Source organism: Protopterus annectens, chromosome 7.part0 (genome assembly GCF_019279795.1).
Source record: "Protopterus annectens isolate FY-2018-M chromosome 7.part0, PAN1.0, whole genome shotgun sequence".
Classification (NCBI taxonomy): Eukaryota; Metazoa; Chordata; order Ceratodontiformes; family Protopteridae; genus Protopterus; species Protopterus annectens.
Window position 1 is genome coordinate 1,405,820,329 of NC_056739.1, and position 26,780 is coordinate 1,405,847,108.

At 39.3% G+C, this 26,780-nt stretch overlaps 1 protein-coding gene across 1 annotated transcript in view; it reads right to left on the minus strand.

Annotated features, from left to right (window-relative positions):
• The window catches only part of DOCK3 (dedicator of cytokinesis 3), a 4,843,230-nt gene that overhangs the window by 4,369,594 nt on the left and 446,856 nt on the right, over window positions 1-26,780 (minus strand). The window lies entirely within an intron of this gene.

A 26,780-nucleotide genomic window follows, 5' to 3' on the forward strand; every position in this document is an offset into this window, starting at 1 on the left:
CATGCCTGGGTGTGTGTAATGCTGGATTTACCCACGGTTGGTGTGGTTTGGTCACGAGGGCAAAGCCCAAGTGGCCAAACAAAGAGAACCGTGGGTAAATCCAGCATTACCCACACCCAGAAGTGCGTTACTGCTATTATACAATGACATTATTTAAGAAACAAAATAATTACTTTTCTTAAATAATGGCATTATATAATGCCTCCTTGCTGCCCTTCTGCAGCTGTCTGGTATTCTGCAGCACTTCTGATGTACTGCGCATGTGTATGCTTATGCAGTACATCAGAGCTGTGGGCGGAAGCAACGGAGAAAGCAAGATCGCCGTTGCTTTTTACAAACTGTCTCGCTATGTTAAAGGAGTTTAACATAAGGAGACAGCTTTAAAAAAAGCAACAGAGATCTCTGTTGCTTTTTTTTAAAGCTGTCTCGCTATGTTAAACCCATTTAACATAGTGAGGCAGTTTTGAAAAAAAGCAACGGAGAAAGCAAGATCTCCATTGCTTTTTACACACTGTCTCGCTATGTTAAAGGAGTTTAACATAGCGAGACAGCTTTAAAAAAAGCAACGGAGGATCTCTGTTGCTTTTATTAAAGCTGTCTCGCTATGTTAAACCCATTTAACATAGCGAGACACCTTTAAAAAAAGCAACAGAGATAGGACGATCTCCGCTACTTTTTTAAAGCTGTCTCATAGCGAGACAGTGTGCAAAAAGCAACAGAGATCTTGCATTCTCCCTTGCTATAAAAAAAGAGTTATACTAATGGAAAAAGTCCGGGCGACCGGACTTTTTTCCATTACTATAACGCTGATTTACAACGTGCACGCTGACCAATCAACGTGCACGTTTTGGAATATTAATAGGGGGTTGTTGTATAACAGAGCTACATTTATTCTCTTTAGAAATCTCAAGGTGACGATAGGTCATGTGCTCTTCTGGAAATTTAATTTTTAATTTTATTTGTGGCAGGAGTTACAAGGAGCATATATCTTCATTTGTACATGCATTTGTCACATGTATTTTCCAGTGTGACATTTGCACAAAATGCATTTTATAAGTACATTTGTTATGTCCAGTGACTGGGTGATGATTTCATTTAATTTCTATATATGTTGGCATTCTGTGGTGTTAAGGAAAACACAGATGAAGGTAAGTGGGGCTGGATTTCTAAACAGCCTGGGGGAAGAAGACACGGCAGCAGCTTAAAGTCTGGAAATGAGTTTACAGGAAAGAGAAATGAGGAAAAAAAATCAGAGCTAAAAAAAAAAAAAGATGACAGAGGAAGTTCATATTTCAAAATAAAGAAAGAAGATGGGAGCATTGTGGATAGCAACAAATGAACCTGTGTGATCACCTGGTATAAATATACTGGAGGAGGGAGAGGGCAGGAAATGGCAATGTAACAAACTGCAACAGCGCAAATTAATTAATTACTGTTACCTTTTCCAATAAAAGGGTCCTTTAAAATATAAAAATATTAAAGCAGAGGAGGATTAAACCATTAGAAGTAACAAACGGATCACAGTGCACGCCAGATAATTCAATATTAGGCACACCGTATAGGTAACACCACAAAGGAAGTGCTGATACACCGGGATAGCTTGCCAAACTTTTAATAAATCAAAAAACAACAAAAGGAAGCATAAAATGCCTTAAATATATCACAGCATTATTCATCCAAAGCAAATAGGACTTCAATAGATACATAACGATCAGTGAAAGGATCTAATATATACAAGATTAAATTAAATTAACTAATTATCCAATAATTATTTAATAATAATGATTAGTGATCAGCAGTATGGTTTCATGCCAGGAAAGAGCACTACAGATGCAATATTTGCTCTGAGAGTGTTGTTGGAGAAATACAGAGAAGGTCAGAAGGAGCTGCATTGTGTCTTTGTGGACTTAGAGAAAGCATATGACAGGGTGCCTAGAGAGGAGTTGTGGGATTGTATGAGGAAGTCAGGAGTGGCAGAGAAGTATGTAAGAGTGGTACAGGATATGTACAAGGGTAGTGTGACATTGGTGAGGACTGTGGTGGGAGTGACAGATACATTTAAGGTGGAGGTGGGATTACAACAAGGATCAGCTCTGAGCCCTTTCTTATTTGCACTGATGATGGACAGGTTGACAGATGAGATTAGACAGGAGGCCCCATGAACTATGATGTTTGCAGATGACATTGTCATATGTAGTGAGAGTAGGGACCAGGTTGAGGAGACCCTGGAGAGGTGGAGATATGCTTTAGAGAGGTAAGGAATGAAGGTCAGCAGGGCTAAAACAGAATATATGTGTGGAAATGAGAGGGAGGGTAAAGGAATGGTGAGGTTGCAGGGAGTAGAGTTGGTAAAGGTGGATGAGTTTATGTACTTGGGATCAACAGTTCAGAGTAATGGTGAGTGTGGAAGAGAGGTGAAAAAGAGAGTACAGGCAGTGTGGAATGGGTGGGGAAAAGTGTCAGGAGTGATTTGTGACAGACGGGTACCAGTAAGAGTGAAAGGGAAGGTCTACAAGAGGGTAGTGAGACCAGCTATGTTATATGGGTTGGAGACAGTGGCATTGATGAAAAGGCAGGAGTCAGAGCTGGATGTGGCAGAGTTAAAGATGTTAAGATTTGCACTGGGTGTGACTAGGATGGACAGGATTAGGAATCAGTATATTAGAGGGTCAGCTCAGGTTGGAAAGTTTGGAGACAAAGCAAGAGAGGTGAGATTGCGTTGATTTGGGCATGTGCTGAGGAGGGATGCTGGGTATATTGGGAAAAGGATGCTAAGGATAGAGCTGTCAGGTAAGAGGAAAAGAGGAAGGCCTAAGATACAGTTTATGGATGTGGTGAGAGAGGACATGCAGGTGGTTGGTGTGAAAGAGCATGATGCAGAGGACAGGAAGAAATGGAAACAGATGATCCGCTGTGGCGACCCCTAACGGGAACAGCCGAAAGAAGATGATGATGACCCAATAATACACAACAAACCAACCAGCATTCAGCATAGTAATAAAAATACATTCAAATAACAGTAAATTAAAATAACAGAATATTAAAATAACCTAATTATTAAAACATGACTTTGTCCTCACAAGTCCTCTACAGATGTCAGGGTCGATAAAAACCTAATAACTATTCTACTAACAAAATGATATGTATAAAACAATTTTTAAATACCAAAAAAATATTTTAAAAATAGTAATTACTGACAAAGGACAGCACCGTGAAAGCCAAGTAAACAAAAGCAGCTAACAGTCTAAAGAAAATTATAACCTTACTGCTCTTAATTTTAAAACAGGTAGCAATGAAATACTGTCATTCAATCCTGGGAATTCATTCACTTGTAAAACCACTTGCCAATATGTCTCCCAATATTCAATGGTTTCCTCCCACATGCCACCTCTATTATTCCATAAAATGGAAGCTGGAGTCCATTTTCCAATTCTGATGAAGTCCTATTTGCTTCGGACGAAAAACGCGATTATATAGTTAAGGCATTTTATGCTTCTTTTTGTTGTTTTTTTGATTGATTAAAAGCTTTGCAAGCTATCCGGATGTATCAGCGCTTCCTTTGTGGTGTTACCTCTACAGTGTGCCTAATATTGAAGAAGAGGATTAAAACCGATTGTAAAATGTTGAAAGTACAAATGCACATACTCAGAATTATTTTTACCTTGTACAAACTCTTCCAAGGAAGTTCACAAATGGTTGCTACATTTCATGGGTAATGTCTACAATTCTGAAGATGAAGGCAGGAGTTTTTTTTTCTCACAACTGAAGACATTAGTGAAGAATGAGTAGAGTCACAAACGCAAGGAACATAAGTATTATTCTAGTAGTGGCATATTATTAGCCTTCACAACAGAACGCAGCACTAGTTTAGGGGGAAAATGAATAGATGTTAACAGACTAACTTCACAGCATATTTCAAGTCATAAATAAGGAAACAGACTGTGTGCATGTGTAAGCAAAGCGGACGTGAACATTTTTTTTGTTTGGATGTCAAGAATGTTTGACAGCCCATACCTCAAGTTGATATGTAGTCATGTCACTTTCTTAATGTAATGTTTAATAAAATGTAAAAAAAAAAAAAAAAAAAAAAGACAAACAGCTATAAAAATACAACCAGGAACTATGCAAGTGTATATATTTGTTTGAAAAACAGGCTTCAAAATACAATATTAAACAACATTCACTGCAAAAACTGTATACATTTTCATTCTACAGAGATCAATATCACCGCTACGATTTATCAGTTTCTAAACAGCCAACACTAAAAATTCTGTTGCCAACAGCACTGCACATTTTATTATGAAAAGCACACATGATGGAGTATACATTATGCAGGATGATGTAAGAAAACTAGAGTCTGTTGCAATTCCAGAGGGAAAACTGCACAGTAGTTATTTCACGCAAGGCCAGGAGGCAGACACAATACGTAGAAAGGGTCTGGAAAATGAAGAAACAGCAAGCAAACAAATAATGACAGTTTAAAAGGTATGTGTTTGGAAAATTGTTCAGTATGAAATCAGAAAAGGATAGTACACAAACAGAACATAGCAGAACACAGCAGCATACAAAGAGAACAGTTATACAGACAGAGGCAATGATTCAGGTGAATTGTAGCTTGCTCAGGTCATTTAACTGAATGTGCTAAATGTCTCAGATGTGGAAGGGTACTGATAGTGCTGCAGTTATTCAAAAAAGGGAAGCTGAAATGGCAAAGAGAGTACAAGTCCCAGGAAGCCAAATTGAAATATATAAACATGGGATATAGCCCTGAAGAGTAGAAGTGAGAAATAAAAATAAATTGATATGATTAAGAAGACAGGACTACAAGAAAGAATAGCTTATGAAGCCTGCTTTCCCCAGCTATTTAACACTAAGAGACAAGGAGATAGATGACATATTGGCAGTGGGTTAAACAAATCCCATTTTTCCCTACTGGTGATCATTATTAAGAGCAAATCAGAAGAGTGCTAGGGGTCACATTCAGGGACAAGTTTATTTAGGACAGTCAATTTTTTCCCCGAGCCCAGTCTGAAAAACTAACATCCGTTTAACTACAGCCAGCTAGAACACTAAGTATGGCAGTGAGAAATAGGCTGCAGAAGAATGCTGTTTTAGTAGTGAAACAGAACAGGAAATGCAATTGCAGGTCAATTTAAGCAGACATGTATTAGGATGGCAGCCAAATCAAAGAACAAAATGATGAGTGAATGAATTAACAAATATAAAGACTCATTATTCAAAAACAAGCACACTGACTGGATAGTCCAACCAGTGTGCCGTTGTAAAGAGCCTAAACCAATGGAAAATAGTCTAGCTTTTGAAGTACCATTGAGCAGTCAGACTTTCTACTGGTATCTGATGCTGAGGGAGAGAGCAAAATATAAGAAGAAGAAGGTACATTCTGCAAAACTAAACAAACAGAAACCTAGCACCCCATTATATTTTTAGCTGTCTCTCATAAAGTGTTTTTTTTAAACTATTAAAAAATAAACAGCAATGGAGATTCTGTTTTCTCTGATCCTTCTCCTGCACTGCACTGATCTACTGTGAAAATAAGGGAATGCAAGTCCCCTACACATGCACAGTTTATTAGCCTAGGGAAGACAACACAAATTTTCTTCTTAAATAATGTAATTGTATAACAACAATAATCCACTCCTGTTTGTTGGTATATCAGGATTTACCCAGAGCTAGCTTTGTTTAATCACTTGGGCTTCGATCTCATGATCAAGCCATACTGACCGTGGGTAAATCCTGACATAAAATCACCAAAACGAAGCACAGAAGGCTAAAAGGAATGCAAATTGAAACCACCATTTATTTTAAACATAAAACATTAAAAGTAGAGATTAGAATTTTTTCTCCGATTCTATCTTGTGTTATAAAGTGGCAAGGAGTAAGAATGAATTGCTATCAATCCAGAAAGGGACTTATACTGCGTCTCTGATGAAATCTGCATCATCTAAAAGAAATTATTTCTTCAGGAAGGGGGTTTATTGATTATGTAGTAGATGAGGTAACATAGAACATTTTTTATGTTAGTTTGCTTTTAATGGCATGCCTCATCCTACCCTACTGTGATGTCATTACTATAGTATTTAACCTGTTGATTAATTCATCCTGGGATTGCTGAAATATATCAAAATGCACCATCTGACTATAAACTTTCTAGGATTTTGCTGGTTGATCATGGCTCTTAATCTCCAAAAGAAATATCAGGGTTTTGCTCTTCATAATGTTTAGCAATACAACGTTTTGGCTTTTGTAAATATAAACTAAACAAAGACTGAGGTTATTTCAGACATTATGTAGCTTGCTGAATCGCGGTGGTGGTGCTGCGGTAGCATTGTCGCCTCACAGTAAGACGCTGTCCAGTTCGATTCTCAGCTAGAGCGTCTTCTGCATGGAGATATGTGTGAATGGGCATACCTTCATTGAAGATTGTGCGTCAGGCCTGGCAAGCCGGTACGTAAAAATCAACTGCCAATCATTAGCGGATCGGAGTTCCGCTGTGGCGACCCCTAACCGGGAAAAGCCGAAAGACACAAACAATGTAGCTTGCTGAATGATGTTCAAGGCTGAAGTTTCCTTACAATTGTTCACATGAGAACCAAAAGTAGAATAGCTTGGGTGGAGGGAAGGGAGTAACCGTCCTGGGTGCAAAGAGTTAAGAGACTGTGATCAACCAGTTCTGATTGCTCTTCAGTGTATACCAGTTTTCAAATGCTGGTATTCTATTTGTAGTCAGAACTGAGTGCTGTAGTATACCCCAAGTGTTTTCTAAGATGTGGCAACTGATTGCTACAAATGCAGTAGGAAGCAGTTTGTTACAATTTAAAAGAAAAGAAAAAAATTGTTTTTTTTAAGTAAAACCTAAGTGCTATAGTGCTGCATGCATGTTTTAAACTGTAGAAGTTCTCTGCTACAAATGGAGAAAGCAGTTTGCTAATGTTTAAACAGAAAGAGTATATATATATATATATATATATATATATATATATATATATATATATATATATATATATAAACCCCCATAAAAAGTGCTGTTCTTTAGCACTGACCAGTTTGCTATAATTTAAGGAAAAACAAAAAAAAATGTTTTTTTTGATCATCAGCTGAGGAAGGAGAGGTGGGATGCAGAAAGGGACCTGATTGGCTCCTGCATTCCCAGAGCACCAACCAATAGATTGCAGAAGTATGTTTTCCTCTCAATCCTCAATAATGCTGAAGGGGTGACAGACTGGGGAATGGCTCTAGCTGCTACATGAGACAGCTACACCACTAACTCGTGTTGCTGACATCTAGAAGTTTATCAATGAGAACTGTTAGCAGTGCAGATGTGTTTATTACTAAGATTTCTGCTATTATGTGTTACTGGAAACAGGGTGTAATATATTACATTTGGCAAAATGTTTTCCATTATGTTAGTCAAACATTTCTCCTTCCACAATGTCAATGCACTTGTGGAGGGGGTATAGGTATGTCGCTGTCTTCATGCTTTATTATTGGAAAAATCTGAAATAAATTACTACAGGCCATGGGTACTTATGGCTTTTGGTCAGTTAAATTTGTATGTTGCCCCACTGTAATTGCGATAATTGGAGGGAGTTGGTAAAGAGTTTGAGATGCCTATGTTGGTTATCACTGGAAACAATGTAGGTATGTATTATCAACATTGGTGAAGGATCAGGTAGTTATTTATAAAATCTATGCCTAGAATTTACCCTGCCTTAATGTAATCCCTCACCATTCCAGTTAGCATCTGTCGACAGCCACTTCTGTTCATTAGTAACTCTGTCCAGACTGCTTGGCACATACTTGTTGTCACTTCAAGAACAACATCATCAATGCTGGGCTAGTGATATCTCTGGCTGTCATACACCTATTATCTTCAACATGTCCTTTTGCCCATGACCTGCTCCCTACAAGCTTATCGGGTGATTGTTACAAAAGAAGATGAGATGTCCTTTCTGAGACTGCTTCATCGTTTTTGTGTTTTTATACTCATTACGTCCCTCTACAAAGAACTTGCTCAGCTCCAACATCATGCTGTGTACCATCAGTGCAAAAAAGATTTAAGATCTTACAATCTTATGATTCATATTTCTTGGGTACTGGAATTTAAGAGGACAGGATGTACCCCTTGCAGCCAATCTGTTTTTATATAAGTCCAGTCTGTCTGCTGCAGCCTTAATTTGTAAGAAATACAAACAAGACAGATGGCTAGTTTAGCCAAACAAAATGGTCTTCTACTTTTCTGACTACTTTTGATGTAAAAATGTGTCCTTACTTTCTTTTAAGCAAATCTGCCAAATCAGTATATATTTAATACCTGCACTAAGTGTACACAATCTGTATCTAAGAACATATTTACCACATTTTCCATGCTTTCTAGTCACTCTGAAAGATTATACTTAGTGTACATGTAGTCTATAATTTGTGGTAACCTGTATGAACCCCCTCAATATTAAAGGTTGCAGCAAAATCAGTAGGAAAACTAAAATTAGATGGAAGAAGGTGTGAGTTATGCTTGTGTTGTCTATTCATTCAGGCTAGTGTGCACTTAGTACACACTTACTGTAGGCATTCATGAGTCCCAGGGCCTTTCTTACACATGTACCCAATAAAGTATCATTTTATTAGATAATACATAATTAAAATATTTATTAAATTAGCATAATGTGTCATCAACTAAATATAAAACAGAGTAAAGAGTGCTAGCTTACCACTTCTTAATGTGTAATGTTTCTCTGTGATTTAGTAGCTGGGAGGTTGACATTGCAAGCACTATTATTTTAGAGTTAAAAAATACTTATGGATACATGCACATGCACACACATGCATATGCAAACAAACAAACCCATATATTTTAACTTACAAGAAAAGATAAAAATAAACATCTTGAAGAATGATATGAATTTACTGTTCTAAAAGACAAGCTTCGACTATTTTTCTTTTTCATCTGGTGATAAGAAAAGTGCATAGGGTTCACTTAGTTATTTATTAGTGGTTATAACGGCCATACTTCATAAGAGAAGACTGACTGCTTTCACAATCAGTGAGGTCTAAAGTGAGAAAAGAAATCAACTTAAGAAAGTAATGCAGATAAAACTAATAAATTGCAACAAAACCTTAAATAAAGCTATGCAAGAACCCAGTAATGGGCCAAGCAGATAAAACGGTGTTAAAAAAATCTGAGTTTTCCAAAAGAAATACTGAATTCCTGTCTCTTTGGACAGGAGGTACTGGCGGTTACCATTCTTCTTTAGTCTTGTTTTTGGTCCAAGGGTTTGTTAATGGCTTTTGAACATGAAGAAAAAAAATGGGAAACTACATTAGCCAAACCACCACTTCTAAATCTACTAGCATGAGTTTATTGCTCACACTGAAGAAAACATATTTTTCAGATATTTTTTTCTTTTTTTTTTTTTTTTGTAACTGTGGTTAATAATACAATGTTCAGGGTTATCATCTACCTTTGAGTCTACTTCAAAATATCGAATACTTACATTATCAAATCCCATTTCATCTAACCACACTTCATTGACTCTCATTATATCGAACTCCCGCAGCTACAAAAAGGAACCCTGGCAAAGGAAACACTTGGCCACCATGGTGAACTTTGACCTTCCACCACTGCAGTGCGATCTTGGAGATGGTATATTTAGTTAGGTGGGATGTGGGGGGCAAAGACCCCACTTGGAAGTTTTTTTTTCTGTTTGTTGTTTTGTCCTGGTGATCAAGTGGTTCCTTTCCCAGGGTTTCTTTTTCATAGTTCCAGAAGTTCAAAATAATGACAGTCGATGAAGTGAGGTTCGTGGATATGGGATTTGATAAAGTAAATATTATATCATTTGAAGTAAATCCCTACTTTTTTCATATGTATTACAGTTCATCTAATTAATGCATGCCCCATTTCATCCTACTTGTGAAGAATCTGTACATCTTCTTTCAGATAAACAAATAATTTAAGTGTTGTGTGGAAAAAAAATGCAGGTATATCTCTACCCAATTGAGATATAAAGGGCAGCATTACTACTAGATTCCTCTGTCTACCTACTCATGGATTTCCCAGGTCCTTTCAGATATGTGCCATGCATACATTTCTGCTGGTTTAGAAAAGGCATTTGGGCTGTTGGACTGCAGCAGAGTTCATTAGAAGTACCAGTCATGATTTCCAACATTATCACTCGACTGCTTCTCTAATAACGATAATATTTCCATCCCTGCATGAATACCACAGACTTGTGTCAAAAGGCTTCAGTGTAAGCTAGTACACAGAGCATATCTGCAGGGGAAAAAAAAAGAAAACACACAAGGAAGTACAAGAAAGCTGCACCCACAAACATTAAACAAGGTAAAAAAACTGTTCCTTCACAGCATAGCCAAATATTTAGGATGACTGCCCGTATGCGATATATAATTTATCACAGTCACAGCTGAGTGATTTCAGTTTGCTGAATTAAGCTTTATACAGATACTAAATTATCCTCACAAAAAGTGTCCCTAATATATGCAGTTATTATTTTTAGAATTCTATAATTTGTTCATACCTATACTGAAGAATGGGTCATTCAGGAACTCTATATCTAACCCCTCTGTGCAGCAATAACCAAAATTAGGTAATGGTCTCAATAGTGCTTCAATGTATGCATACATGATGATTTGCTGTATATATGGCTGTGTAGCTTAAGTTTAATGGTGGCAGGACACAGCAGGCAGCATATTCATAAGGGCAAATGCACAACCGCAAATTAATTTATACTCCTGCATCATGGTGGTATACGGTTATCTTAGTATTACTGGATTACATTTATGTTAGCATTACTGGATTACCTTGAGTACAACATAAAAGTGTGTCTTTCCAGGTGCTTTACAGCTTGATTGAGGGTATGTTATGTAATGCAGAGTAATGAAAGGAGTTTCCAAGAGCAGAATGCAGTTAAAACACTCACCTAATTAGTAACTGGATGTTGTTTAAAGGAAAGCATATCAGCATGCAGAGCACTGTCTGGGAGTATTCTTTCCTATTTGTTGCCACACTGTAGAATATGAAACTTCCTTGCATTTTCTTGAAAATAAGAAGCAACATTGTCTCAAACTGTTAACTTTAATTTAGCAGAAAAAGTAGGTATGACTTTTGTTATTAACAGTAACACTGCCACATGCAAATTTCAGCAATCTGCATCTGTGTGTGTTTGTGGGTGTATTTGTGCAAGTGAGTGTGTGTGTGTGTGTGTGTGTGTGTGTGTGTGTGTGTGTGTGTGTGTGTGTGTGTGTGTGTGTGTGTGTGTGTGTGTGTGTGTGTGCCCATAACTGACTATAAAGCATTGCCAGTAAACCAACCATTATCACCTTACCAGTACCCACAATCATAGCGTATCTCCTACCTCCAGAAGGGCAAACAAGACAGGTAGACAATGAATTTATGGGCATCAATTTAACCATTAAGGTTTGCCTGAAAGGAAGTCAGAGTATCACTCTGTCGTTTATGTAACAGAAAATTATTTCAGAAATGGGGAAGCACTGTATAATAAATGTGTTCCTTCTGTATTTCTTTTTTATTTGTCCATGGAGATTTAAGCATTTAGACTGTTTGTTAAGTCATTTGTTTTATGGAGGTTTAGGGTAATTAACTGCAATGAATGCTAGAGATTTATGATTATGCAGTAGTATATAAGAGACAGAATACAGGAGTAAATCTTCAACCCTGTATTGGTAGTGGAGGGACTTTAATCTGGTGAACTTGTTAGGAACCTCTGGACTCTATCTAACTGCATGCTTTGTTTGGATAGATATATATTAAAAGGGATATTATATTCCATAACTAGTCTGATCAGGGGAGAGTACAGAGAAATTATAACTTCTTTTAGCCTGAACCAGATAAAATTAGTTATTAAGTAACCTAGGCATACAAATTTTCTAACCACTGTTTCTATGTGGTGGTTAAATGTCAGAAATATTTATGAAAGCTTTCTACAAAGCACACTTGATTAGTAAAGGCATCACCTCAAGAGCAAAAGAAAAAATAACACCCCTATACTCGGCACTTATCTGGCCCATAAGTGAGTATAATGCCCCATTTGGCATGTACTGTAATAAGAAGCTGCAGCAATTAGAGAAACCTCAGAGGTTTCTAACAAAGACCATCAAGGACCTCTAGCATGTGCCTTACACAGATCGACTAAAATCCCTGTCACAATATTCTCTATATCGTAGAGACTTCTTAGGAAGACTTATGCCTAGCCTACAGAGCAATCCAAGATCCAAACCAAATGAACTCACTGCATATCCATAAATCAAATGGGACTAGGGTTATCCATTGCAGGGACCTAAATATGGCCTGCGACTTAAATAGGACATGCTGAGGTAAAAATTTAGCTCCCAGTCACTGCTGCATCTTTGGGACAGGCTACCAATTCATGGAAAACGGAGCACCTCTATGACACTTTTCAAGAGGAACCTAGACAAGTGGATGGGGCACTGTAAATTCTTACTGGGGATATAGCCGACAACCTTCCTGGACATGGGCAGTCATCATTAAATGCAATCTTGGGTATTGACTAGCATTTCAATGGTATTACATTGGGAGGAAATGGCTAGGCTTAAAATTACCTCAGGGTCGACAGCCTGGTAATCTCCTATGATCTCCTATGATCTATGAAGGTGCGAACATCTCTGATAACATTGATAATTTTGGAGATGCAACATTCCTCCATGGGAACTATGGTAATACACTGCCTGGAAAAATGTTTAGATTTGAAGTCAATTTTACTTTTTAAATCAGTGGCATTTCTGGCCAGGGCACCAGAAAATGTGAAAAAAAATATTTTTTTTATTTTCCAGGAGTCTAAAAACTCTTTGACAATGAAACATGCATTGAACGTTTTCAGCCTTGCATCATCATAACCTTTCATTACTCTCTCCATTTGCATTATTTTATGTAACCGATGCCACATAGCCAGTCTATCAGTTAAGCAGCCTACAGGAATAATTAAAAAATACACAGATCTTACATAAGTTTTGACAACAATCTATTTAAATATTTTTTTGCTGGTATAATTTCCTGTTCAACTATTTTTTTTTCTTGAAAGTGTGTACGGCCCTTTACACTTGTAAAATACATTTCCTCAGCACTAAGATATATTATATACATAAAGTGTCTTGTGTCTTCCCAACAAAACAGCAGGGAATTCCACTTCAATGGCTGCTATTTTCCATCTTTTAGCTTTTTATTTTACTGCATAAAGCATTAAAGCATGAGTTTTACAATTTTTTGCCTTTCCCTGGACACACAATGGTTGCATTTATAAATTAAATAATCCCTTTAATAAAGCAAGCGTGTTACATCAATACACAAGTGTGGTAACATTTTGAAATGCTTTCACTTATGTAAAAATGTTCCAGCTTAAATAGCTAACTAAAATGCAAAATGTCACAATTCTCCACTGTTTCTTTTATACCCAGTGTCCAGGCCTTGTTTGTCAGCATCTCTGGCCTTGCATCAGGTTATCTTCTTTTAAGCCCTTGGCCTGAGTATTCTTACGTAAGCCCTTGCCTGAGTACCAGACTCTTGCTTGTGTAACTCTTCAGGACCAGGACCCTAGATGCACCCCTCTGCAGTCCCCTCAACAGTGAAAGGGAAGGTGCCTGTTGCAGCCAGCTTCCATTCTATTGTTATAGATCTACTCCTCCTCTACAGTTAGTTCTGCTGCCACCTATGGGCCATCTCTCTACATGACAGTTATTCTAGCACACACGTTAAACACCTATGGGCCATCTCTTACATGACAGTTATTCTAGCACACACAAGTTAAACACCTATGGGCCATCTCTTTACATGACAGTTATTCTAGCACACACATGTTAAACACCTATGGGCCATCTCTTTACATGACAGTTATTCTAGCACACACACATTAAACATATATACATGATTACAGTCCTTTACATCGAGGTACATAAACAATGACACACAAATAATCAGTGCCACCACTTCAAAACACAAAGGAAATAAATAATGCAAAATAAATAAATAATAATAAAAAATAAAAACAAAACAGAAATAGATTTGTTTTCTAATGGCAAACCCTCATCTCATCATACCTCTCTCATCTATATGGACTGCCGCACAATATCCATATTTTTGCCTCATATTTTGGGTCTATTTTTCAGAAAATTGTGTATTTCTAGCAAATTAGCGGCAAATCATTAAAGATTGATGTTAGAAAATAATGACAGAGATTCGAATTTCAGACTTCATACCCTTCAGAAAATTCATGTTAACGCAATACCTGTTATTCTATCAATTTTCTAAGTTTGTAACAGCAATATTTAAAAACTGTCCCTATTTTTGGGACTTTGTCCCACTTTTATTTATGGCTTTGTCCAGATTTCTTGCTCTCAGAGGTTGAGATGTATGACCCTCACCTTAAGGCTATCTTCACCAAATTTGTCTAAACAGTAGTACCATTAGATTTTTCTTTTTTTCTAATCATAAGTTAATGAGTAGGGTTAGAGGCAGGGTTATGCTTAGCTTGCATGACATTGGTGGTCATCAAGGCTTCATTCCCCTTTTCCAATCCTATACATTAACTTATGAAAACCCCTTTACCTAGCAATACCACTACACAAGATACACACACACACACACACACACACACACACACACACACACACACACACACACACACACACACACACACCATCAAACACTCATAGTACTACATCTGTCCCCCATTTTCACTCTTATCCTAAATCTAATCAACAAACACTTGTGTAGGCACCCAATAACATTCACCCAACAACATTTATCAGCACTATGTCAAACTGCATTCTATAACTCACTCAAAAACTTAAAAACATTCCAATATATACATCATTAAATGTTAGCTAGGCCTTGCTCTAACCCTAATACATAAACACTTGCACATGCTTCCACTTCAACACCCACTCCAACGCAAGTACTAGAAAAACAAATCTTCAAAATAACTACATTCTACATAAAACACACTTGACAAAGAGTGCAGTCTATTCATAGGTTCATAGGTAGGTACTAGGCTATTGGCCCTAGGGTCTATATAAGCCTAGTCAAAAACTACCCTGGCTTTCGCCACCCAAGAAAATTATTTTCCTGTGCCCCTGTCGGGCAAAGCCACAGAGGTGATCCCCTAGGTAAATTTCCTATTTCCCATCCGGTCATCAAGATTTTTCTTGAAGAGTGCTAATGAGGAGCTTTGTTTGATATAGATAGGTAGTTTGTTCCAGAGTATGGGAAGTCTCTGGGACAGGAATCTATCCCTCCAGCATGTTCTGTTTATTGTAGTGACAAGGTTTAGGTCCCTAGAGCGTGTAGCTCGGAGGGATTGGGATTTCTTTAAGTGGAACATGTCCAATGGCTCTGGGTTTGACATAGCTTTGTATATTAGGCAGAGATCACCTCTGAGTAGGTGATATGCGATGGGGTAAAGCTGGAGTTATTTTAGATGGTCTGCGTAGGACATCTGTTTGAGGCCGATAATCCTCTTTGTGAGGTATTTCTGCGGCCTTTCCAGTTGTTGTAGATGTCTTGTGAGGTACATACCAAAAGGGACACTGTACTCTATAATGGGTCTAATGAGTGACAAGTAGAGGCGAACAATGACATCTTTTTTTCCTGGATGAGAAACCTTTTGTGATGAGGTGTGCCACGTAGAAGGATTTTCTGACTACTGTGGCGATGTGATTATCAAAGGAGAGACTACTGTCCACCTTTGTCCCAAGGTCTCTTATCACACTTTCAGTATTACGTAGACTAGCACCTATGTGTTAGCTCATGGGTACAGAGTTTTTACCAAAGGGGATGACAATGCACTTTTTGGCATTCAGCTTGAAGCCATGGCTTTGACACCAGGCATCTGTCTCAGTGAGGCCCTTTTGTAGGATGTCCACATCATTAGGAGTTTGGCTCCTAGTTTGCAGTCATCTGTAAACCTCGTTAGCCAAAGACCTTCTGTGCTAGCCTGTACTTCAGAAAAGTAGATACCAAACAGGAGAGGACCCAGGACTGAACCCTGTAGTACTCCCCTTGTCACTGGTCTGAAGTCAGATTTGGAGTCTCCTACTTTCACAGTGTGGGTTCTGTCAGTGAGCCAGTTGGCAACCCATCTTGTGACATAGGGATTTATACCTAGTTATTGAGTCTATCTATAATTACAGAGTGGTGGATGATGTCAAAAGCCTTGGCGAGATCCAGATAGGCTATGTGAACCACCTTACCCTCGTCTATGGCTTTGGTGACTGCTTCAAAGAAGTCTATCAGGTTTAGGAGACATGATCTGCCTTTTACAAACCCGTACTCGGTGAGGTCCAGAGTTTGGAGATTACCAATGTCTTTGTTTATAAGTTCCATGATGATACGTTCCATGACCTTGCAGACCAGGCTTGTTAAGCTAACGGGGCAGTAGTTCCCGGGGTCCGTGGTGGCTTCTCCTTTGTGGAGTGGGATAACCGTCACTGTGCACCATTCAGTGGGCACAAAGCCTGAGGTGAGGCTATGATTGAACATGGTGTTTAGGTGGGGTGCCAGTTCATTCTGTAGTTCATGTAGAAAGCAGCCTGGGATGTTGTCAGGTCCCATGGATGCTGTGATCTTGGCTTTGGAGAGTGTGGTTTTTACCTGTGCAGCTGTGATTACAGGAACTTTGCATTCATCCGGTATAGAGATGGGCCTTTTAGGGGGTGGGAAGGGGGTAAAGTTAGCAATGAACCTATCTGCCAGGATGTTGGCAATATCATTTGGTTCTGTATACTTAGTGCCATTGTGCTGTAACTCAGAGCAGATCTGAGTGTTGCCATTGAGATTCTTGACATAGCTATAGAATGCTTTGTGGTTTCTTTAGAATCAGTGTCAATTTTGTTTTTGTAACTAGCTTTGAAGGATTTTATGAAGGATCTCAGCTTCTTTCTGAGGCTGACCAGGAAGTTCCTGCAATCATGGGAATTTACTCATTTTTGCAACAGTTTATTTCTTCTGTTGTAGAGTTTGTTTATGGCAGGGGACCACTAGATTGGCTTCCTTTTTTTAGAGGATAGCATCTTGGTTCTGTTAGGGATAGCATGATACATGCACTCATGTAAGTGCTTATAAAGTGCAGTTGTGTAGGATTCAGCAGTCATACCTCTATTGTCCGTCTGCATGGGTGTCGTGAAGTTTGCCACGTCTGTCTTAAGATGTGTGAAGTTGGCTTTGGAAATTTTTTTTTATAGTGGTTTCCCTAATGGGGGGTGGGGGTGGGATGTGGATGTCTAGGGTGATTAGTTTGTGGTCGGATCTGACCAATGAGGAATTGACCTCTGGTGTGGAACACCGGTTGTCCATGTTGGTAATGAACAGGTCTAGGATATTGCTGCCCCTGGTGGGAGTGTGGATAAGTTGATCCAAGGCATTGGAATTTATGAATTCCATAAAACGTTGAGCAAAAGAGTTGGTACATGAGTAGTTTTCCCAGTTAATGGTAGGTTAGTTGAAATCGCCCATTATTAGGGTGTTGGGTTTTACCCTAATATTTTCCAGTGTATCAAGAAATGAGGAGTGGGAATCCTGGGGCATGGTGGGGGATCTGTAGCAAGTTACAATTTGGATTGTGGTCTTGCCCAGAGTTAGTTGCACTTGGATAATCTCGGATGCATTATGCTAAGCACCTAGCCTGGAGGTGTGGATATCCTTAATGAATATGGACACGCCTCCGCCTTTAGTGTTTCGGTCCAGGTTAGATGGCCGAAAGGTGTGGTATGAATTATAGCAGAGGTGCTCTCTGGAGCCTTGAACCAGATCTATGTCACTGCAGAGATGTCAATGTTCTTCATTTTAAGGAGTACCTCGTGTGAATGCATTTTGAGGTTTAGACTTCTAGCACTGAGTAGCATTACCCTCAGATTTTGCTTGCTTGTACCTGTTACGGTGGTGAATTTGTCACTGTCATTATGTGCCCAAAATGCACATTGGCAAATAAATTGTTGTTTAGCAGAGTATCTGGACCACATACACATATAAACACACACACACACACGTGCAAGAACGCACACACACACACACACACACACACACACACACACACACACACACAGACGCACACTGAGAAGCACTGCAGTTCTTTCCACAAGTTACCCTAATTTATTAACTATAATTAAATACAGTGAAGTGCAGTATGAAATATACTGGAAAATACTTTTTATTTAACATGGACTATATTATCAGCTTAAAGGAAATATGTAGTAATTTTAGTTAAGGCTTCCGATGAGGAAAAAAACACAAATAACTCAGAGAATGCTTACTACAACATTTCACAGTGATTAATCATAAACATAAAAAACACTAAATGACTGAGTACTTATTCACTGAAGCTTATTTTGTCAAGCCGCAGGGGTAGTCAGAATCAAAAATGCAAAGACAATGGAATGGGCAGGCAACCTCTTACGTTTGCATCAAAATGTGTAGTACATGTCATGAAGAATAAAATTACTTATTATTTATATGTTTCTTTGTTTACTAGGGTACAGTACTTGAGTTTGCAATCATTACAATAAGCTGACATGATCCCTCAGTGACAACCTGTAAAATGTCGACCGGGGATGGTGCATTCTACAGGGAACTGGAATCAATTCCTGCAGTTCTGCCAATGATTTCCAGGAACTTTCAGATAAATCCTTAGATGGATGTTAAACAAAAATGTATATAACTTACATTTCTTTGCTCACCAGGATATAATACTCGACTTCGCAATCAGTATAATAAGTAGTCACAATCTTTTAATGTCAGCTTGTAAGCAACTAACCTCTTTTTTTTAAAGATTTTGTGGAGGATGCATTTGTCCAGGGAGCTAGACTCCTTGGCTACAGTTTTGCAAGTGTGTGCCAATAACTCCTTAGAGGGATATTAAATAAGAAGTGAAACATTTGCACAAACCCACAAACTAAAGCAGTTCAAAGTCAAGAATAAAATATTGTTTTAAAATAAAAATTATTGATTTATCTACAAACTCTCTTCCACTAAACCTGGTCACCAAATATGTTCCCGCAGCATAGAATAAACCTGTAAGTATTCAAAGAACATCAGCATCATACCTGTTCAAACAATTGGCACTGGCACATTGCACCAATCAGAGACAAAGACGGTAGCAGAGTATAAGTACTGTGGTACTTGGTAAATTACCACAAATGCATATGACAGGTATTTCTCCTTTAAGAGTGTTGGCTAGCTGTCATAGCATGAGCATTGAAACTGCTTTTAACAGAGACTATGCTCTTCCAGTTGTTTTAACTAACCAAAACCCCATGATTTAAGAAGTCACCGTCGTTTCTTTGTATAAATTAACTACACGCATTTTAAAGCAAGAAGTTCATTCACTGAGTTTATTTGCCGTAAATTTATTACAGACTGATATTTAAGAAACAGACGTATCTCCTTGAGGTATTCTTTTATGCTTCCACTATGAGTGGACAAAGACAAATGCACCAAGGATTGGAATTTCTGAACTATATTCCTCAAAAACATCTTTCCCAAAAACACTTTTTTTAGGTTTAAGTGTTTTTGCAGAGGGCAAGCCCTCTTTACCCCAAAAACTTATATATACCAACTCAGAGATCGTACTTGTTTGAAAAAGGGGAAATTCTCCTAAAAAGAGAATCACTTTTGGCACAACTAGTTAACAGTGATTTCCTATGGATTAACTTTGATTGTCGGCAAGTTGAAGCTTAAGCAGTTGATGACTGGAAGTTCAAGCTTAGTCCACTGGTAGGATAACCATTCTTTCATGTTAATCTTAAGGTTAAAATACATTCAATAAAAACATTTGGAAATAAAAAACACAGTTATGCTTCAGATTCTTTCAAACATTCATGTTAATCTCGCCACTAAACTGCTTACTTACTAGGGTCTATTTCCCACACATCAGTTTCTTTTCTAGCTTGAATTGATGTTTGATGCATTACAAACTTTGGAAATGACTAAAAGTTTGAACAGTAGCTAAAACTAGTAAAGTTATAAAGCTGCATAGTCATTTTAAAATTGCAAACCACTGAAATTTTCATCTTTGCATTTAAACTTGTTACTGGAGAAAACTGAACCACTGGAGGCAAAAAAAAAAGTTAACAGCAGAATCTGTTGCAAAAGGTTTTTACTTCAAGATAAGCTATTCTGATCACAGTGTTACGCTGTTACCTAAATCATATGTTAACAACAAAATATGTAAATATGTGAATACATTATAGCATAGCTCTCAACTTTTATACCCAACATTAACGAAACATCAAGAAATAATTAGAAAAAATGCTTCAGATTGGCGGCACTTTTAAATGCTGGTATTATTAACTTTGATATTTTCAAAAACAAATCTGGTTTTAGGATGGGCAGAGCAAAACTTATGAAAATATTAGGTGTGTTCCTCAAAATATGTGCTGGTTCAATACTTGGAATCAAAGCATTCCATTACACTTGACAGTAGAATTTTTGAGACTAAATTAAAGATTGCAGAGGGTTCCCACATCTAGGTCTCACTGATGCACAAAGAGAAATTAAGTTAAGCAGAAATCCCAAAAGTGTTGTAAGGTAATGGCTAATATATATAAGAGAGACAGTTTGTTGAGTGTGCATGTGTGTGTGTGTGTGTGTGTGTGTGTGTGTGTGTGTGTGTGTGTGTGTGTGTGTGTGTGTGTGTGTGTGTGTGTGTGTGTGTGTGTGTGTGTGTGTGTGTGTGTGTGTGCGCACGCATACGCTCGCGGGAGCATGTGCACCCATGTGTGTCTGTGAGACAGAGACATAGAACCAAATAATATCTTGGCAGAAACAGAGCTAGGGTCTGGTGAAGAGGGCAGAAGGCCTGGGTACAAGGTATTGGGTGGTGCAGTACACAGATACAGATCGATCAGTAATGCATTAGTGGTATTCATTTCTGTAATGGCAATTCTGAATGCTAGTATGGAAATGAATTCCAATTCTACTTTTGCTGCGAGGGCTGAAATACTTGCTATAGTGGTTTATGTGTGGTATTAAAGTTGTAACAAGCTGCTTACTATAAATGTAAAGTACAGTTATGTACACTTACCATAAATGTAGATGTTCAAGTGTATTCACTGTTGCAGTCATTACATTTGGGTTATCTGGTTGCAGTAGCCCACGGTCGGCCTGACTAACAAAGTCTTGGGTCCTACATCAGTTGCTGTCTCTTCTTTCGTGACGTCAGGTCATCAGGGGTATAAAACATGCAGCCGACATCATTACATCAGTTTTTCTTGCCCCAGATGTCAGGTGCCCCCCCTAATGGGAAGCAATTAAATGTATGAATATACAAGGATATACCTCAAACAAAAAAGCAAATACACCAAAAAGCTTTTAAGCATTGAAAAAGAGAGAAGAGGTATAGCCAAAAAAAGTCAGGGGGCTAGAGGGAGGGTAACCAGGACTGCAACAGTGAATACACTCGAACATTTACATTTATGGTAAGTGTACACAACTGTACTGTGTTCTTCATGTTTCACTGTTGCAGTCATTACATTTGGGTAGATTTCCAAAGCTAAGGATGGGAGGAGGAATTTAGATAGAATTAGGACCAGCTATAAGGCCCTGCAAAACTGCAGTGGCAAAGCCAGCTCTGAATTTAGAGAAAATTGGCAAATGGTAATGCTTGGTGAAAGTATGTACAGAACTCCAGGTAGCAGCTTCTAGGATGTCCCTGGTAGGTACGCCTCTGAGAAAGGCTGTAGAGGTAGATGCAGCCCTGGTTGAGTGGGATCTGATCCCCTGTGTTATAGTCTTTTTGGTGAGTGAACCTTTTAACAGGGATACCGACTGCATTTTCAGCCAGGTTTTCCATGGTGCTTACAGCAGAAGTGAATGCAATGGCCTATCCATTTGGAGATGGTTCACTTTGAAATAGCCTTCCCCTCTGTCTCTGCAGCAAATGCCACCAGCAGTTGTTCAGATTTCCTTTGAGGTTTAGACTTGTCCAAGTAGAATCTAAGTTGTCTGTGCACATCTAAGGAGTGCAGCATCCATTCCCCTTTGTTCTGTGGATTAGGAAAGAAGGTAGGCAAATGAAAGGACTGATTAAAGGCCACACTGGATACCACCTTTGACATGAAAGCGGGATTGGTCCTGAGGGACACCCTGTCCGCATGAAAGATGATGAAAGGCTCCACTGCCATAAGGGCCTGTAATTCAGATACCCTTCTTCCTGAAGTGATGGCTAAAAGGGAAGTTGTTTTCCAAGAAAGGAATTTTAAATCTGCAGTAGCAGATGGCTCGAAAGGAAGAAGGGTGAGTTTCTCCAATACAAAGTCAAGGTCCCAGGCTGGAGTTGGAGCTTTCCTGGGTAGTCTTAAATTTTTGGCCCCTCTGAGGAATTGCTTGAGCAGTGGAAGAGAGAAGAGGGGAGGTTCTGTGTTATAATGAGCTGAAATGGCTGAGGCATGAATTTTTATTGAGGAAAACGACAGGCCCTTGGGAAGCATCTCAGTTAAGTATTGTAAAATCTGAGGTAAATTGGGCACTGCCGTGCTCATCCCTAGAGACTAGTTCCAGGCACAGAATCTTTTCCATTTTTCAGTATAAGATTTTCTAGTACTAGGCCTCCTTGCCTCTAAAATGACATCCATCACTGGTTTACTGAGGGATGGTAAAGGTGAGCTTAGGTAATTAGCCAGGCTGCTAGGTTCAGTGTTTGAAGCTGAGGGTGCAGAATCTGGTTCTCCTGCTGAGTCAGCAGGGTAGGAGTCTGAGGCAGATGCCATGGGGCCAACAGTGAAACACTGAGCAGGAGGGGGTACCAGTGTTGGAGTGGCCAGGCTGGTGCAATCAAAATCATCCTTGGTTTGTCCTGTTTGATCTTTAGTAGTACTTTGGAGAGCAGAGGCAGAGGAGGAAATGCATAAACGTTTTTCCAGCTGAAGGACAGAGCATCCACTTTCCAAGCTTGTCTGTGGGGAGTCCTTGCACAAAATTTTTCCAATTGATAGTTCTGGGGGGAGGCAAACAGGTCTATATCTGGGCTCCCCCATTTGCTTGTCAACATTTTGAAAATCCTTGGCTCCAGTTTCCACTCGTGTGGGTCCATGAGGGTTCTGCTTAGTCCATCTGCCAGGGTATTTAGTTTTCCTGGCAGGAATTGAGCTTGTAGATGTACTTGGTAGCTCAAGGCTGTGTTCCACAATGCCATGGCTAGTCTGCAGAGGGGGTAAGAATGTGTACCCCGCCTGCTTGTTTATGTACCACATAGCAGTGGTGTTGTCCATCTTTACCATTAATTGTCCTGGAAGAATGTGGTCCTTGAAGGCTGTCAGAGCATTCTGTATAGCTAACATTTCTTTATGATTGATGTGAAGGTGCATTTGAATTGGGTTCCATTTGCCCTGAATGCACTTCCCTGCCAGGTGCGCCCCCCCCATGCATAGTCTGATGCGTCTGTTGTTAGGGTTTGGGCGGCAGGGGGTAGTGTGAATGGTAGTCTCTTGTTTTGGTGGCAGGCCTCTGCCCACCAAAGGAACTCTAGGTGTAAACAAGGAATGATAGGAATCATTGCTTCTAGATCCTGAGAATATTGACACCATAGCCTTTTTAGAAAATATTGTAGTTTCCTCATATACAGTCTTGCATATGGAATTAGAATAATGCAGGAGGCCATGAACCCCAAGGCTTGTAGTATTTGCCTTGCAGATAGCAGGGTTTTTGTGGCCATTAGTTTGAAGTAGGTTGTCAAGTGAGTTTGTTTCTCTGGCGTGAGGAAAGCCATCTGGGAAGTTGTATTCAAGCTTGCTCCCAGGAATATAATTTGTTGACAGGGTACCAGGTGTGATTCCTTTTCATTGATGGTGTACCCCAGACAAGTCAGCAACCTCTGTACAAAAGCCAGATGATTCAAAAGTATGTTCTGGTTTTCTGCCTGAATTAGACAATCGTCCAGGTATTGATATATTTGAATATTTCTTTGCCTGCAAAATGCAATGACTGGAGCTAGGCACTTTGTGAATACCCTGGGCGCAGTAGTTAAGCCAAAGGGCAGTGCAGTGAACTGATAGTGCGTGTAGCCTGCTTTGAAGCATAGGCATCTTCTGCAAGATTCCCTGATTGGGGTGTGCAGGTAGGCTTCCTTTAAATTTAATGTTGCCAACCAGGCATCTTTGCTTAGCATAGGAAGCAACTGGTGAAGAGTCAGCATCTTGAATTTTGGAATCACCAAAAAGGTGTTTAGAGTAGGCAAGTCCAGGATAGGACGCCATGAATTGTCTTTTCTGGGTACCAGGAAAAATCTCAAGTAGAAACCTTGTCCCTTTTTCTCTTCTGGTACCAATAGTCCCTATGCTTAAGAGAGAGAGTACTTGCTTTTGGGCCTCTGCCCACTGCTTTACAGGTAGATCTGGCCAACTGCTTGGAGTTGGTGACATGTGGAAGTGAAATCTGTATCCTTGGGACACTATATTTAAAACCCATTTGTCCTGGGTAATGAGTCCCCAGTTCTTTGCATGAAGTGCAGTCTTTCCCCCCAAAGGGGCAGTCAGTTGAGAAGTGCTTGGAAGTTTTAAAAAGAAGTCATTGAGGCAGTTTACCATAGGTGGGGGGTTTATTACTCCCAAATTTGGAAGTGGAGGCCCCCCACTGCTTAGTCCTGTGCGTCCCCTGGGACTGAAGCCTGTGTGCTCTGCTGGATCTGGGTTTGGACTGAGAAGGTCTGGAAGAGGCAGAAAAGGACCAGTTCTTAGAAGGCCAATGCCTACTAAATCTTGGAGGTTGTACTTGTAAAACGTCTTTAACAGTTTGCATAGATTTAGCTTTTTCCTCCATCTTTTTAAGAACTTCTTCTGCCTTATTGCCAAACATGTGTCCCTGATTTAAGGGATCATCCAGTAATTTCGCTTTAGCATGATCTGGCAAGGATTGCTCCTTAAGCCAAGCATGCCTTCTAAGTACAGACCCAGTTACCACAGCCCTGCAAGATGCCTCTAGTGAATCAAAACCACATTGCAATGTATGTTTACCAACTTGTTCAGCAGAATGCATAAAATCCTGTAAATCCTTATTTTTAGCACAATCAGGAATCAACATAATTTTCTGTTTAAGCAATTCAATAATATGCAGCTGATACTTTAACATATGAAACTGGCAATTCAAGGCCCTAATGGACAAAGTTGCAGAAGTGTATACCTTCTTACCCCATCTATCCAGTGCCCTGGAGTCTCTATCAGAGGGGGTAGGATTTTTGGCAGTAGTAGCTTTAATGCCCTTGGGTCCCTTTGAAATGGTTTTGGGATCCGCAGTAGGATTTTTGAAAAGGAACTTGTGAGAGTCAGGAACCGTGTAATATCTATCAGGTTTTCTGGAAGCAGGAGGTAAAGAGTCAGTGGCCATGCTAGATTCTGAAAAGGCATCATCAACAATGTCCAGTACAGGAGGTATAACTAAAGGCCTGTGCTGGGGCAGAAGTAAGAAATCCGTAAGCTTCTTTTTAGAATCAGAGAAATCCTGACGTTCCCAATGAAAAAGCTCCCCGAGAGTGTGCAAGGTTACACCAAAAGAGAAATCCTCTGGGGGGGGGGGCAGAGGGAAGAGAGTCCTCAGCATCAGAATCCTCATAGGTAGACAAGGGCAAATCCTGGTCATCAGAGGAAACAGAAATGTCAGAATCCTTGTCAGAAGTATCATAAGCAAACTCAGTCCTGGGTCTCTTAGAGGGGGAAGGTTGGCTTCCCTGATTAAAGTAATAAGGTATTCAGTCATTCTTATCATTTGTTCTTTAGGCATAGAGGCCTGACCATGTGGTCTGGGCATCAGTTTTCTAGGCATGGATCGAGTTTGAGGCCTTGAAGAAGAAGATGGTGCCAGTATAATGTGCAAGTCAGTAGGCCTGAATACACCCTCAGAAGCCAGTGCCTGCACAGTGGCTCCGGACCCATCCAAGGTAGAGACATCTGCAAGTTCCACAGTTGAAGCATCTCGTGGCATTCTGGACTCCAAATGGGTCTCAGTAGAGGCCTGTGAATATGAAGTAGCGGGTATCAAGGACTGCCAAAGCACCTCACTGAGTACCAGCAAACTGGGCGGCCTGTCTCTATCTTTATCTTTGCATTTTTTCAGAATGTTGGTAGTCGGATGGCTTACCGAAGATATATCAGGATAATTGAACCGAGCACCAAAAAATTTAGAAGCACAAATATACTGACGACGGATAGTTCATGGTTTAAATAAGGCACAAAACCAACAGCGAGGTACATCGTGGTCAGGGCCTAGGCAAGGAATACAGTACGAATGAAAATCTTTATGAGGTATTTGCTTTCCACAAGAAATGCAATTATTTACTTTTACTGACATCGGTTTAGAGCAAGAAAAAACAAAAAGAAAAAGCACATGCAAACAGCAGAGGTCTTGCTTTCAAAATGACAAGTCATCAAAATGATGCAAGGTATAAAGTTGGTTTGCACATGACAGAACTATGGAACATGTCAGAGCTGAGCACACTCTTGGGTACATTTTGACTGTATTCTACATTGCTTAACTTCTAGATGTGATCTCTACCAGCCACAATAAGGTAGCCTGAGTCAGTAAGAGTTTCCTAAATAATCTGAAAAAAACAATTCACTATGACATTATGACACTGACATTCCTACTGCACTGGATCTGAACTGCTGGCTTTGTTCCTCTGAGGCTGTTAGTTTAAGAAAAAATACACACACACATCTATCTACATGTGTGTGTGTGTCTGTGTGTGTGTGTGTGTGTGTGTGTGTGTGTATGTGTATATATATATATATAT